The sequence below is a fragment of the Balaenoptera ricei genome, chromosome 14 (genome assembly GCF_028023285.1).
Source record: "Balaenoptera ricei isolate mBalRic1 chromosome 14, mBalRic1.hap2, whole genome shotgun sequence".
Taxonomy (NCBI): Eukaryota; Metazoa; Chordata; class Mammalia; order Artiodactyla; family Balaenopteridae; genus Balaenoptera; species Balaenoptera ricei.
This window is the reverse complement of record NC_082652.1, coordinates 4714623-4727161: the sequence shown is the minus strand read 5'-3', so window position 1 is coordinate 4727161 and position 12539 is coordinate 4714623. Positions and strand designations below refer to the sequence as shown.

The 12539-nt window shown below is 42.8% G+C and overlaps 1 long non-coding RNA gene across 7 annotated transcripts in view; it reads left to right on the top strand.

The window, feature by feature from the left end:
- LOC132347437 (uncharacterized) overlaps positions 1–12539 on the top strand; it is a 213312-nt gene that overhangs the window by 157696 nt on the left and 43077 nt on the right. For 5 of the 7 annotated variants that reach the window (XR_009497186.1, XR_009497185.1, XR_009497188.1 and 2 more), the window contains one exon: positions 5885–6001. This is a non-coding gene — a long non-coding RNA (uncharacterized LOC132347437). The remainder of the gene's footprint in view (positions 1–5884; positions 6002–12539) is intronic. The other 2 variants (XR_009497191.1, XR_009497190.1) reach the window with 1 other exon arrangement.

The following is a 12539-nucleotide window of genomic DNA, read 5'->3' as shown; positions in this document are numbered from 1 at the left end:
TGCCGCGGAGCAACTAAGCCTGTGTGCCACAAATACTGAACCCGTGCTCTAGAGGCCGCGAGCCACAACTACTGAGTCCACGCTCTAGAGCCTGTGAGCCACAACTACTGAGCCCATGTGCCACAACTACTGAAACCCGCACACCTAGAGCCCGTGCTCCGCAACGAGAGAAGCCACTGCAATGAGAAGCCCACGCACCGCAACGAAGAGTAGCCCCCACTCGCCACAACTAGAGAAAGCCCGCGCACAGCAACAAAGACCCAACACAGCCATAAATAAATAAATAAATAAATTTATTTTAAAATATATAAAATATACAATTTAAGTCAAAGTTTATTAGTATATTCACAGAATTGAGCAACCCCATCAAACCTGACTTTAGAACATTTTCATCGCCCCAAAGAGAAACCGTGTTCCCATTAGCAGTCATTCCGTTTCACCCCGCACCCCATCCTTATAGAGCCAGAGAGATAGAGCTTTTATTTAAAATGATATTATAAACTATTTGAATTATCCCAAGTTTGGGTTTGATACTGTTTATATTGGTGATCTTTTCTATTTCGGGTTAACAATAGCTGGTTGAAATTTTCTTTTTCTTTTTTTTCCCTCAAGAGCCAAGGGTCAAGGCCTAAGTATTCAAATGTGACACCTCTTTTCCTAAAAATAAATGGTGCTTTGGGTATTCACTGTTATATTCATGCTGTTTTCTTGGCCCTGTAGCCAGACATCCATTACTGAGATAGAAATGGTTGGGGGCTTTTTTTTTTTTAATGAAGCACCGGCTGGAATAGGTACCGATTCACTCACCATCAGAAGTCACCAGGGCATCATTCTAAGTGACCCTCTTCACCTCTTTCTCTAAATACTTCCCCAAGTGTAGGCTTGTAGAGGGAACTCCTGTCACTCTGAATAATAATCAAATCCTGTTCGAAATCCCAGCTATATCGTTATTTTGTCAAATTCCCAGAATGCCCTATTTTAAAGAGTATCAACAGCTCTCAAAATAGCTTCACAGGCTTGTTTTTCAGCCAATGTGTGGACTTTCTCCCGTTGTTCACGAGCTGGACACATGGGCAACTCATGGCCTGGGAAGATGCCAACCTTAGTCACTCCGGAGACCTCTTTTATTTTATTTTATTTTATTTTTTTAAAGATTGATTGATTGATTGATTGATTGCTATGTTGGGTCTTCATTTCTGTGCTAGGGCTTTCTCTAGTTGTGGCAGGTGGGGGCCACTCTTCATCGCGGTGCGCGGGCCTCTCACTATCGCGGCCTCTCGTTGCAGAGCACAGGCTCCAGACGCGCAGGCTCAGTAATTGTGGCTCACGGGCCCAGTTGCTCCGCGGCATGTGGGATCCTCCCGGACCAGGGCTCGAACCCGTGTCCCCTGCATTAGCAGGCAGATTCTCAACCACTGCGCCACCAGGGAAGACCCCGGAGACCTCTTTTGCTCGCCCTTTTAAAAAAAGTAAGCGACTCACAGCCCACAGAAATTCTAATCAAGAGCTCCAGGCTGCCAAGACAATGGAGACATGAGGCACCTGACACCCAGTGGGTTCGTCCCTCTCATCATCCAGTCATTTTCACGCACCATCAGCATGGCTACTGCAGAGCCGTATTCTTCACCCCCAGAAGGATTCGATTTAGGGAACCAGCAAAGTACCACTCAGCCCAATTATCAAGAAAGCTTTTTTCAAACTTCAAAAGAGAGGAGGAAGTTAAAACCTGAAAAATGATGCACCACAAAGCAAAAGGACTTTTTGTTTTGTTTCCATATCACTTTCCCATCAACTCTGCTTTCTTAAATGACCTGAAAAGCTGCTTTATGGCGGGAAAAAATGTATTTTCTTCAAATAAGTCCACCCTCCTATACGATTCCTAGTCCTTTTTATTTTGACTGTTAATGCAAAATTTGATTTGTTTTCCGTACTATTAATAGTTGCTCCCTAAATTCAGACAAATGATTTTTTAAAATAAGAGATAATTTCTAGAGTAATGTAACACCATTTAAATGGGCATGGAATCATTCTCGCTCATAAAAATATCTGTAACTAGGTAACTGAATTGCTCATCTGTCAACTACGTGTGATGCAGACCTATTTATGCCTATCGTCCTAGCTAATTATTTATAGCACTCTCCTTTCACACTCAGAAATGTCCAAGTGTAGGGAATAAGTTATTTCACCATCCTAATTATAAGGTTCTTTCAGGGCTTTGCTTTCTTGGGGTTTTACTATATCATTTGATTTAAGATGCGTTTTGGAATCCTTTTGGCTGAGAATAAGAGGTACATTCTCTGACCCTGTGTATATGACTTTGTGCTTTGTGAGTAGGAGGAAGTAGGGTGAAGGCTGGGATGCTGGCGCAGTGTGGGCAGCGACATTTAGGTGTGAGGTTCACACACGGGATTAAAGGCTGGGATGCTTCACACCAACCAGGCTACCAGGCTTATGGTCCTGGAAACGTGTGACATATAGTGATACGTAAGGGCCAACGTTCACCAACGGAACTTTTTTTTAAAAGAAAACAAACAACAATAGCAACAAAATTAATATTTTTTTCTTTACTCCACCCACCTGCGAAGTAATTAATAGTTTTGAGTGTTCCGTGTTTATGGTGTCCTATCTGTTTTGCCACAGGGAGAAAGAAGGCTCTTGGTCATTATAGTTGAAGGCCATTTCAAAGCAGTCAAGCTTCCCCCCGAAAGGCCAGTGCACCCCACTTTCATCAGTCCTCGGAGAGAACAAACTCCTTCAAAGACCCCAGATGAAACTTGGTTTCACTGACCCTGTTACCAGACTCAGGTTCAGCTGCCCGCTGCTTGAAAGCCAATACTCAAGAGGCAGTGTCGGTAGGAAAGGAAAGTTTGCTTTATTCAGGAGGCCAGCAACCTGGGGAGAAGGCGGACTTGTGTCCACAGCCAACTCCCAACTGCCCATCAGGGGGCAAGAACTTTTAAAGGGACGTTTCAGGGGTGCACAGGCGGAGGGAGGGGCTATATGTAGAAACAGCACAGGCAGCTCCGACAGGCATCTTGAACTTGGTCATCGGTGGTCTGACCAGCGTCCTCTTGATGGTTTTAGATACAGTTAGTCTTCAGTTCCAGGATCAATTCCCATTTCCTTGAGGCCAGTTCTCAGAATTGTGGCAGCTCATGTGATGGCTACAGTCCAGTCATCATGTAGTTAACTTCTCCACGTGGTAGGGGTTTCAGTGTCTACAAGATAGCTCCTAGGACATGGCTCAGAATATGATCTCTAGCCCTTGAGGAGGAACTAAAGGGCCCTGACTATGCTTAGTGACTAAACTATTATTATTTTGTCTTGTTTGATTGATTTTCCGTCGCGTCTGCATTTTTCTCATTTCTCTGATTAAATTTATTCTTTGGCTAAAGTTTTTCTACAGACAAGAGGCAGGCAGAGGACATGGGGGGTTGGGGTCCTATGCCAGGAAAGCCCCATAGGGTCCTGATTGGTCACAACCTGGCTACCTGATCTGAGGGTCCCGAAGTGCCCTGCGGTTGGCACCTCCCCCTGGGCAGGTGGCATCAGGTTCACTTCCTTACAGGGCCCTGAGGCTCATGATCTAGGGTTCTAGCTGGCTGTTCTCCCCTGGCACTCCTTCTTACACTCTGTACAAATTTATTTATATGGTTTTTTTGTTTGTTTTTAAATTTATTTATTATTTATTTTTGGCTGCATTGGGTCTTCGTTGGTGCATGCAGGCTTTCTCTAGTTGCAGCGAGCGGGGGCTACTCTTCGTTGCGGTGAGCGGGCTTCTCATTGCGGTGGCTTCTCTTGTTGTGGAGCATGGGCTCTAGGCGCACGGGCTTCAGTAGTTGTGGCACACGGGCTCAGTAGTTGCGGCTTGTGGGCTCTAGAGTGCAGGCTCAGTAGTTGTGGTGCACGGGCTTAGTTGCTCCGCAGCATGTGGGATCCTCCCGGACCAGGGCTCGAACCCGTGTCCCCTGCATCATTGGCAGGCTGATTCTTAACCACTGCACCACCAGGGAAGCCTTATTTATGTGTTATGTGTCTGTTTGTTTAAGCTCTGTCTCTCTAGGGTATGAGGGCTGGGATTACTTTGTCCGTTTTTCTTTTTTGCTTATTTTTCACTTTTGTTTTTTTTTTTGGGGGGGTCATTTGTCATCAAATCACCGAATGCTGGGCACAGAATAGGTGCCCATTGAGGTAGGTGGCCACAAATTTTACCTCCACTTATTCACACTCCTTTGCAAATGACTTTTCCACTGCTCCCATCGAAAGTGGGACTGTTTCTTCACATCTTGTGTCTGGACTTGGCCTTGGGGATTGCTCTGGCTGTTAGTAAATTAGTAAATATTGCTTAAACAGAGGATTAAAGAGCACTTGCCCTTTGAAGCTTGGCCTCTCTTGCTCTGGAAATCCTGTTGACTGCCCCCCACCCCCCAGTAAGCCTGGGTGAGCCCGTGAATGACAACAGCACATGGCCTGTGACCTCCATCACCTTTGCTGAGAGCCGGCACCAGCTGCCAAGCACCTGATGAGGCCACTGGACCCTGGTGACTGTCAACACAGGTTAAGCCCATCTCAGCTGAGGCCAGACCACATCTCCAGCCTGGTGCATCATGTGTAAACAAATAGTTGTATTTAAAGCTACTTTGGTTGTTCATCGTTTGTCATGCAAGAAAAGCTCATTGGCATACCCAATAAATATTTATGGAACGAAAGAATAATGGTCTCAGAACTTACAAAAAACAAGACATCTGTGTATGTATATTTATTCATTTTTGTACATATAAAGAAAGGTGGATATTATACATATTTATTCCCTTCTGGCATGCACAGAGGAAGTACAGGATTCCTATTTGTATTAATCAGGGTTCTCCAGAGGAACAGTCCCAATGGGAGATATACATAGACGTATGGAGATTTATTATGAGAAATTAGCTCACGTGATGATGGAGGCTGAGATGCCCCAAGATTTGCAGGGTTAAGGTTAGGGCTAGGGTTAGGGTTAGGGTTAGTTTTAGGTCTGCAGGCTGGACACCCAGGAAAGTTGGGGTGATTCAAGTCACAGTTTGATGGCCTGAGAAGCAAAAGAACCAACAGTGTAAGTCCAGTCCAAGGCAGGGGAAAAGGGTGTCTCAGGTGAACCTTAGGCAGGCAGGAAGAGGCCCTTTGCTGTATTCAGGCCCTCAACATTGGCTGATGCCCACCCACACTGGGGAGGGCCATATACAGAGACACTAATTCCATGGCTAATCTGACCCGTGAACACCCTCAGAGAAACACCCAGAAACAATGTTTTATCTGGTCCCCCACCCCGGCCATGGCCCAGTCATGTTGACACATCCAATTAACTCTTGCACAGTTAAAATACTCACTTTACCAGTTGTTTCTCTATAGCTATTGCCTACCAAAAATGACTAGGATAGGTATTTCCAGCTGGTATCTGAATATTGTCAACTGCAGGATCCAGAATTTAGAGGTGAAGAAATTGAGAGGTCAAGGGAGGATTGGGGGCAGGCCTGAGGTCATGGGGCCATCAGCAATGGGCAGGTCTCAGATCCAGAGGCTAGAGCTCACAGTCTGGAGGCTGTCAGGTGTTTAGGGACAGTGTGGCTTCCCCAAGTTCCAAGGGAGGCAAAGTCCGCACCCCTCGCCCTCGGGCTTGAGTTCGGGATACGCTAGAAGGCCTTGAAGAATCAGAAGGGCAGGTGTGGTGGAGATGACGGTGGTGGTCAGGGGTAGGATGCTGTGTTTGCTTGTGTGTCCTCCTCCCTTGAAACTTGTGGAAGATTCCAGTGTAGAATGTCCTGTTACTCAGAGAAGAGCAATATGCATCCCTGGTCCCTGTAGGAGTGCAAGCAAAGCTGCTCATTCCATCCCTGTGTTTTCTTAGCAGCTTCTACAAACGGCCACTTGTTGACAAGGTGTAGGTGCAGCGGTATCATTGCAAGAGGAAGAATCTGTGAGAAAAAGAGAAACAAATGTTTACTGAAAGACAGCGGCCTTTGGGGTATGTATTTAGTATTATCAACTCATCTGATGTTTTATTGACTTCTTGCATCGACCTCCATCTTTTTCTCTTTAGAGTTCTGAATTTTGTCTCCATTTGTTCAGGAGAAAGAATTCTGATAATGCATGTAATTTCAGAAGGAAATTCCACAAGCAAACAATATAAAATCATAATTTGTCCATATGCAGAATTCCCACTAGTGCATGACTTAAGATATGCATTTTGCTAATTAAAAATACTTTTTTTCTGGCTCATTAGGTTTCTGGTAAATAATGTGTATATATATTTTGTTTGTTTGTTGTTTTGGGTGTTTTTCAATTTTTTATACAATTTTAAAAATTACTTTCCATTTACACTTGTTACACAATATTGGCTATATTCTCTGCGTTGTACAATACATCCTTTAGCCTATCTTACACCCAGTAGTGTGTGCCTCTCAACAGCCCCCGACCTTTATCTTGCCCCTCCCCCTCACCACTGATAACCACTAGTTTGTTCTCTAGATCTGTGAGTCTGATTCTTTTTTTGTTATATTCGCTACTTTGTTGTATTTTTTAGATTCCACATACAGGTGACATCGTACAGTATTTGTCTCTCTCTGTCTTATTTCACTTAGCATAATGCCTTCCAAGTCCATCCATGTTGCTGCAAATGGCAAAATTTTGCATGTATATGTATATTTTATTGTGATGGTCAGATGCAGCCACAAAAGGAGACACAGGGGAGACTCAGGAAAAACAAAGGTTATTATACTCGCAAGTCCTAGAGTTGGGAGACACACATAACATGCAGGACCACAGGGAAAGACACCAGGGCAGTCAGAAGGCGTAAGACGGTGAGGGGAAGTTTTCCCCAGGAAACTCCCATGACTTTTATGGGTGTTTGCTGGGGAAAGGCAAGGACAGCAGGGTAAACAGTTCAGGGTTGACTCATTGGAAAACTTCTGTGCTACAGGAATGGTCCCCTGCTTAGGGCACCTGGCCCTGGGATGATTAAGGCAGGGGAAGAATGCCTCCTGGGGTGTAGGTCTGGCTGTGGGTTGGTTATTTTGTGTATCAGAGGCATACTCCCATCTGGGCCTTTTATTATCTCTAAGAATTGTCTAGTCCCTGGAGGGGTGGTCCTTTCTCAGCCAGAAAGGATTTTTAATGCGCCAAAATATCATAATGTGCAGAAAGAATTTAAAATATTTATAATACAGTTTTGCATTTCTTATTTAAAAATTTATAATAAAGACAAAAGAGAAGATGACCAAAGAAAAGTCAAATTTATAAATACCCATACGTAATCAGGTTTGTTTAAAACTACTATTAATTTCTGGGTGTCAGAGAGGCTCAAGGATGTATCGTACACCATGGGGAAATAGAACCAATATTTTGTAAAAATTGTAAATGGACAGTAATCTTTTAAAATTATATAAAAATTAAAAATAAAAAATGCTATTAATTTGAAGGAAGAAAGGAATAAATATCTTTTACAAAAAAGCTCACAATTCAATTGATATAAATTGTTGCCAACTGCTGGCCCAGTACCCCCGACACCCCCTCTCCCAAAGAGAGAGAGAGATTTTTAAATTTCTACACAATAATTTCTTTTTTTTTGGTGTGTATGGGGTCAGGAAGAGGTAGGAAAATTGCTGTGCAGTCTTAGTTGTTAAAGATTTTACTGAAGTCCCCTAACGCCTGCCTGCCTGGTCCACAGCTCTGTCTATAATCAGCATGGGGTCATGTTAAATTGGCCGTTTCTAGGAGTCAGAAGGCATCCAGTCTTACAGTGACAATGCATCATCCAGATATAAAGCAGCTGGCGATTCTGTGGACAATGGATTATTGATCTCAATAGAGGAGACATATTTAGAAGGTATAGGTTGGCCTCGGGAGGATTTTACAGCGGATTGTAAAATTGTGTCTGAGAAACAGAGCCACAAAGGGCTACAAGCCTAACAGGGCTTCCCCTGGCATGTGGCTTAGCTCAGACACAAGAGATGTAAACAGGTGGTCGCAGAGGCCGGGCTGTGGATCACGTGTCCATCCCATGAACTCCTTCAGTCGTCAACCAGGGAAACGGCTGACACATTGCTTTTCCATCTGTGGGTTGAAATTTCATGCTTCTGTGTCTTGGAAGAGTTATGTGAAATTGCATTTACTTGAAAATTGTTGCTGAAAACAAACCAACCTGTATAACACTATATTTTAGGTGTATATTTGAGAAAAGTCACCAAAATATCAACTGTTTTTGCCTCTTGGTGACAGATTATTAGTGACTTTCAATCTTCTTCCTTTTAAAAAATAATCTGCATGTTGTGATGATTCTAAAGCGACGGCATTTCATGTGATTCAGAGTATTTACAAGAAAATGGAATGGTGTTTTTGTTGTTTGTCTTAAAATCTTCTTCAACATGGAACCCTTAGCGAGTGAGTGGCCAGTAACCAGACTGGCTATACTTCCCTGTCCAGGAAGGGCCAGATGGCTTCCGTTCTCGGAGAAGGGCCACGATCTGTAATTCCTTGCAGCCTGCGCTGCTGTTTTATGAAATCTGCTGCTACTTGTTCTGTGTGGGACAGCAAGTGACCTGTCAACGACATAAAATATAAACACAGCAGGTCTCCCTCCCCCCCAGGAGCCCAGCCTCAGTCTCATGTCACAGCTTCCCTTGGGGAACAAAACCGAGCGTATACATGACAGCATCTTTTTTCCCCAAGTTCAGATGAATGGCATTTGTTAGCGTCCTTCAGCCTCTGTGACATTAGAGTGTCATTTTCCTGTTTGGAGCATGAGAAACACAGGCAATGTTGAGTTACTGGAGTGTGAGATTTTGACTTTCGGTTCCCATTGATCTCTTCCCCAGTTGCGTTGCCATGCTCCTGCAAAAGTGTCTAGATCGATCTTGGAGAGGAAGGCACAGCAGGTCCTTAATCTGAATGTCTTGGAGCCAATTGGAGGCAGTGTTCTCAGCACCAGTGGCGTGGGCGAGTTTCCAGCAGTGCACTTTGCTCTGCTCCAGCAGATGGGCTACTTTAGCACCAGAGCACAGAGGTTGCCATGCATACAGTTGCCCTCACAGGAGTGTAAACCTCCCCGCTGGTGAGTGACCCAAATGCAGGAGACTCAGGACCATCTGACAGAGGGTATTTAGGGTTCTGATTAAGAAAATTCACAAGGTAGGGCTTCCCTGGTGGCGCAGTGGTTAAGAATCCGCGTGCCAATGCAGGGGACACGGGTTTGAGCCCTGGTCCAGGAAGATCCCACATGCCACGGAGCAACTAAGCCAGTGCGCCACAACTACTGAGCCTGCGTTCTAGAGCCTACGAGCCACAACTACTGAGCTCACGTGCCGCAACTACTGAAGCCCACGTGCCTAGAGCCCGTGCTCCGCAACAAGAGAAGCCACCGCAGTGAGAAGCCCACGCACCGCAACGAAGACCCAATGAAGTCAAAAATAAATAAATAAATACATAAATTTAAAAAAATTCACAAGGTAGAAAAACTGCAAAAGGCAAATATTTGAAACTAGGGGACTGTAGCTTTCGTTTACTTTTCCTTTACTCATTTTTTGTTTGAGGGGTTTCCTTCTCTGAGGAGGCAGAGGAAGAGGAGAGGGCTGTCAGGGAGATGCAAAAATAGAAGAGGGGTTCAACATAAAGCGATGGGGAAAGAATAGACTTCTGAAGTATGGTGGCTGGGAATGTCAGTGAAGAGAAAGTGGTGAAGGATGGATGGGACGGTCTCTCCCTTTGACTCCGATCGATGGACAGTATTCAGGGGTACTCAGCAGTCAGTAAGAAAAGGAGAAATGCTGAGCAATACAATACTGGACCAGGTGTAACGTTCTCTGCAGTTTAGCGTAAGGAAAATGATTTCAGTGACACTTCTAACGTAACCGAACCAAGTTCATTTACCCCCATACATAGGAAGCCAAATGCTGAGACACCAAGGTTTTGCAGCAGAGAAAAGGTTTATTCACGAGGCAGCCAAGCAAAGAGACGGATCTCAAACAGATCTCAAATCCACCTCCCCGAAGGTGAGGGGTTCAGGATATTTATGGGATAAAGAAGCAGGGTGGCTATATATAAAATAGATAAACAGCAAGGTCCTACTGTACAGCACAGGGAACTATATTCAGTATTTTGTAATAAACTGTAATGGAAAAGAATATGGAAAAGAATATATGTATAACTGAATCATTTTGCTGTGCACCCGAAACTAACACATGGTAAATTAACTATACTTCAATATAAAAAAAAAGAAGCAGGGTGGGTAGTCTGAGGCATGAGGAGTGTGGGAAAAGGTGATTGGAGATAAGGAAAAGGTGAGGGCACCTGTGCAGGTGCAGCTAAGCTACAGGCCTGCATGTTCAGAAAATGCAGGCATTATCATGTTCTGAGGGCGGGGTTTTGGCCTCTAATGCTGAGGTGGTCTCGACCAATCTTAGCCGGCTCAACTCAAACTGGAACAAGCTGACTCCAAGTTCCTGAATATCAGCTTGGGCAAACATCTTATTGTTTAGGCTACATGATGTTTGGAGGACCCGCAAATTTTTGTAAACACAATTAAAATTAGCTTGATAAGTGAAGGCAGGTTAAAACTCATTATTTATTAAGCAAGTTACAGTTTAATGGGTCTGATGACCACCCTCAGTTTCATTAAGTGAGCTGGAACTGATGCAGTCCCACCACTTTGGAAAACTGTGTGACACAATTAACTCACGTTAAAGAGGTGCCAGAAATTCTCTTCCAAGTTATCTGAGTGCCTATCAAAACATAGTTACAGGGTTGGGTGAGGGATGGATTGGGAGTTTGGGATTAGCAGATGCAAACTAGTATATAGAGGATGTCATGCTGTTCTAGTAAATAAAATCTTAAGTTCCACACACAGACTGTTTTGTTGGGAGTGCATTTAGCTTGGTGACATTGCCTTGGACCAACACCAGGAATCAGTGGTATGTAGACTTGATAATAACACAGCCGCTAGTCAGAGGGAACTTTATGTGGGACTGCATTCAGTTTTACCACTACATGAAGGGAAAGAAGGTGTCCTGTAGGCTGCAGGCAGACTGGAGAACGTTTATTAGAAAAGGAAGCAGAAAGAATAAAAATATCCTATCATTCCACAGGACAGAAAGAAACATGCCATTGCTATTTTTTATTAAATATAAGTTAATGTCTGCTTAATGAGTCCTATTGCATTTACCTTTTCTTTCTGAAAGTCTAACATTTCTGAATGTCTGACACTTAGGGATCTTAAGAATATTCAAGGGCATAGCCTATAAAATTTAAATCTCGAATAAAGAGTTAGAAAGCCGTTAAAATAAATTGTTTCGGAGAACAGAGACATTACGAAATATCATTACATGTTCTCACACATGTTATTTGTTTAATTAGTCCTATATTAATTACTCTGCCACTTTTATTTATTTATTTAATTTTATTTATTTATTTTCTTTTATTTAAATAATGCCATTTACATAAGAGTAAATGATACAAAATAATATATAATTTATATGATTATTATTTTTAATATACAATGTGCAGATATCCACTTTATATTTAAGTTAAATTTTAAGAAGTATGTGCATAATTATTTATTACGTTTATATTATATAATTTATTTATCAGTTAGCAACACTAATAATGATATTATACTCTTATGTAATTATATATCACATTATATTTATTTCATATTATATTACTATGGTTTCTTTTTAAGTCTGGTTGGTTATGTACTGGCTTTCTTAAAAGTCAGTTATCCTAGTCCTATTCCCAGAGACACATAATTAAGTAAAACCTTTTGCTTTGACTCTGGTCATCCAGAAGAGAAAATGTAAATAGTAGAATTTTTCCCTTAAAAGTATTTATGTTGTAAATACTTCATGAACATGTAAGGAAAAAAACTATCATGGTAAGCTGTAATCTTTATGCAACAGTCTAATTGCTCATTCACTGTAGGTAAAAAAGTAGCTTCCATATTGTCTTATTTACTATGGAGAACCTACCTGATGTGAATGAGATCGTTAATGTCTCATTTAAAATAAACACAACTGTAAACAACGTATCACTAAATACTGTTGCATAAAATATCCATAATGAATATATACAATGTAGCTGTAGTTAAAAATCCTTAGGGCTTCCCTGGTAGTGCAGTGGTTGAGAATCTGCCTGCTAATGCAGGGGACACGGGTTCGAGCCCTGGTCTGGGAAGATCCCACATGCCGTGGAGCAACTGGGCCCGTGAGCCACAACTACTGAGCCTGCGCGTCTGGAGCCTGTGCTCCGCAACAAGAGAGGCCGCGACAGTGAGAGGCCCGCGCACCGCGATGAAGAGTGGCCCCCGCTTGCCGCAACTAGAGAAAGCCCTCGCACAGAAACGAAGACCCAACACAGCCATAAATAAATAAATAAATTTTAAAAAATAAAAATAAAATAAAATAAATAAATAAAAATCCTTAGAATTAAAAATCTCTTTGCATGAAATATATTAGTAGAAGATTTGCTTCCAAACAGGAGCTGTATATTTGAATGAATGGTACAATGTAGAGAGA